The 3,794-nt window shown below is 43.0% G+C and overlaps 1 non-coding gene across 1 annotated transcript; it reads right to left on the reverse strand.

Annotated features, from left to right (window-relative positions):
* Positions 1-2,336: 2,336 nt before the first annotated feature.
* Positions 2,337-2,408, reverse strand: trnap-agg. The gene has a single exon. It is a non-coding gene; the product is annotated as a tRNA-Pro (tRNA).
* Between the last annotated feature and the right edge of the window lie 1,386 nt (positions 2,409-3,794).

Raw genomic sequence — 3,794 nt, forward strand, 5'->3', positions numbered from 1 at the left:
CTACTACTACTACTACTACTACTATTATTACTATTATTATTACTATGAAACGTGGTGTTTTGTCTGGGTTGTTACCAGTCACGGGATCAAACTGCTTAATGATGGATGTAAGTAATCACTTTAGGAAAAAAAAGGCGTGCTGTCCAAGGTGCTAGTGCACAACCAGACATGGCATCACTGTTATTACTAAAAATATGTTAATGATTGTATCTCAGTTATGTTGGTGTATTTGATGTTTTAGGAAAACAGTTTTTTTCTACTTCTGTACCACTTACATAACACACAATTTGACCCAGGTGAGAAGTAGTGTGCATTAAATTTTGTACATATTGAAAGCTTGGAACCAAGGCCTTGTAATTGAATTTATTATTATAATGGTTATTATTTGAGTGTGAAGTGGGAACTGGTCACTTACTGGTTTTATTGCCAAGTAAATATACATTTACAAGGAATTTTACTTGTTCTGGTGCGAAACAATTGACATAAAGGAAGAATAAAAATATTGAATTTAAATAGTATAAGAGATCACACACACACACACGAGCAATTTTAAAACATAAAATGAAAAAACAGAATATAAAATGTATGTACAAAAAGTGCAATGGAGGAAGTACAGATGTACAGAAGTTGGTTTTGCAGTGCAAACATCTTCAGTCTAAATAATCCGTCTGAATCCACTACCATCTCCACTGTTTTCAGAGCACTGAGCTTTAGGTTGTTCTTGCCACACCAGGACACCAGATGGTTGACCTCCCACCTGTAGATGGACTCATCGCCACCAGAGAGGAGTCCAATGAGGGTGGTGTCGTCCGCGAACTTGAGGAGCTTGACAGACTGATGAGTTGAGGTGCAGCTGTTTGTGAACAGGGAGGACAGGAGAGGAGAGGAGAGGAGAAAGAAAGCAGCCTTGAAGGGAGCTGGTGCTGATGATTCTGTTGTTAGAAACATGCTCCCCCAACTTCACCTGCTACTTCCTGTCAGACAGGAAGTCTGTGATCCACCTGCAGGGGGAATCAGGCACGTTCAGCCTGGAGAGCTTGTCCTATGGCAGAGCCGGGATTACTGTGTTGAAAGCAGAGCTGAAATCCTCAAACAGGATCCTGGTGCAGGTTCCTGCTGAGTCCAGATGCTCAAGGATGAAACGGAGGGCCAGGTTGACAGCGTCGTCTATAGACCTGTTGGCTCTATAGGTGAACTGTAGGGGGTCCAGGAGATGGTCTGTGATGAGTTTTAGGTGTGACAGTACAAGGCGCTCAAAGGACTTCATCACCACAGAGGTCAAGGCGACAGGTCTGTAGTCACTGAGTCCTGTGGTCCTTGGTTTTTTGAGGACTGGGATAATGGTGGAGGCCTTATAGCACGTTGCCACGCGGCATATCTCCAGCAAGGTTTGCAAAAACGTCTATAAACACTGGAGACAGCTGATCGGTGCAGTGCTTCGGGGTGGAGGGGGAGACAGAGTCCGGTTCCTGCTGCTTTGCAGGGGTTCTGTCTCCTGAAGATCTTTTTAGCATCTCTCTCCAGGATGGACAGAGGTGTTGCTGAGGTGAGGGGGGAGGGGGTAGCTGGGTGGATGGTCGTGCTGAGTCCTGGGCCCCTGCTGGGATTGGGGCGATGGGGGTGTTGAGTTGTGGAGTGGAGTCATTTTGGGGAATAGTCCCAGGACTGACCAAAGCAGCAGTCTTTCAAAGCAACAGTAAAACTCATTCAGGTCGTTAGGCGTAAGTCATTCACCGACTTCCAGACTGAGCCAGCGTCTCTGTCTGTGAACTGTTTTTGCAGTTTCTCAGAGTAGAGACGCTTGGCTTCACTCACTGCTCTGCTAAAGGTGTATTTAGCTTTTTTGTTGCCCTCCTTGTCCCCACCCTTGATTGCCTCCTCCTTTGTCTGCCTTAACCATCTGAGTTTGGCTGTGAACCAGGGCTTGTCGTTGATGTAACCCACAGTAGCGTCTGATGTGACACACAAGTCCTGTTAGATCCTCTTCAGTCCCGTTGTCATGTTGGCTAATTAGAACAGACCTCAGTAATGAAGTTGCCAGTGCTGCTCTGTGTGCGTATAATATGCACAGCATCTCTCAGTCTAAAATAATGTATACTTTGTACATGACTTTTAATCAATAAATGTATTGTTGCACTTTCTTAAATGTGCATTCAACTGATTTGTTCAGCGTTATATCCATCGTTGATAGAAGGAAATTGTGATAACTTTGGGTTCACTGTTTCTACACTTTCATTGTGAATGTAGTCTTATGTTGTAACTGTTGGCTGTCATATTTACAATGTCTTATATGTCTGAGTTTCTGTGACTCTGGACCTTTAGTCTTTTAAAATCCAGGGCTCGTCCGGGATTTGAACCCGGGACCTCTCGCACCCTAAGCGAGAATCATACCCCTAGACCAACGAGCCATGTATACTGAAGAGAAATGCGGTCCTAAATTTCCTCCCCTGTTATTTTCAGCTCTGCAGTTTGACACTTTATTGGTGATGTGGCATCTTGAAGACTCATTCTTCTGCCCAAACAGCGCCCTCTGCTGCACAACATGTAACATCTCACTCAGCTCTTGTCCTCTGAGCTCCTCACAGCATTCTCCTGTAGAGCTGAGCCTCATCTGGGACTTTATTTTAGTATCTGACATCAACACCTGCTGCTGCTGCGTGTTTCATGGTGCCTGTGAGGCAGCCTCGCACATACACACCTCAGCTCAAAAACTCTCAATTGTAAGAGTGATATGTTTGCTGTCTCTTCATCAAGTGTGCACCCTTTTGTTCACCCAGTTGGCTATTTATTTATTTATTCATTCTGGTAGCAGAATGGTTGTTACTGTAGTGGTAGTCTGTTATGGATAATTATAATCGATTAAGTGCAGTGAAACAAGTTTAAACAACAGCTTCACATAAGTAAACGCTTCATTTGCTCTGAGCCGTTTCTAGCGAGATCTTATAATTTCCTTTTAATTATTTTTCTTTTGAGTAACTTGAACGCATCACCTGACCTGGATCATTAAAGGCAGGTGCGCTAAATCAGTCGAGCAGAGGACGCCAAGAGGATGCAGCCTTTAACCGCCGCGTGTTTGGTTAAATCTTACGATTTATTGTTTGATATCGCCTTATTGATTTGAACTTAGTTTAGTGAAAGCATGTTTATGATGTTTATTGTGTTTGGTTAATTCTACGATTTATTGTCTAATTAATTTGTTTATCGCTGAATTGATTTGAATTTTGTTTATGTAAAATTAAATAAATTAAAATTTATTTCGGCCTTTTTTGTTTTGGCGCGACAGACATACAGATGAGTTTCGGCTCATCCAGCAGCTCTCCACACATCCTGCAAATCAATGGACACCTGAAACACCGCGGATCATCTAACAGTGAGTACAAACACATACAACGAGTTGATCCTCATCTACAGTCTGTGGGAGGCTTTTTTAAGCTTATTTAGAATCCGCAGCAGGTAATGAGCGGCCTTTAAAGCCTTATCATGGCAGTGAATGCGCAATACATCATGCGTCACCTTTTAAAAGTCGAATAGTGGACATGACGCGGGTGTCATTGGGTGAAAGATGTAATTACAAATTTATTAACATTATCCTCACCCTGACATAATGTAAGATTTATGAACAACCGAGAGAAATAATATTATCAGTATATAAGAGACGTGAAACATAGCTCTCTGAGGTGATTGGGTGGCTCTTAAAAGAGCCTTTCTGGGTGTTTTCAGCAGTGGTCGATTGTTTCGGTTTACTTCTTGGGGGCCTTCTCGGTCTTCTTGGGCAGCAGAACAGCCTGGATGTT

This window comes from Plectropomus leopardus, unplaced genomic scaffold, assembly GCF_008729295.1.
Source record: "Plectropomus leopardus isolate mb unplaced genomic scaffold, YSFRI_Pleo_2.0 unplaced_scaffold6288, whole genome shotgun sequence".
In the NCBI taxonomy this organism is placed as follows: Eukaryota; Metazoa; Chordata; class Actinopteri; order Perciformes; family Serranidae; genus Plectropomus; species Plectropomus leopardus.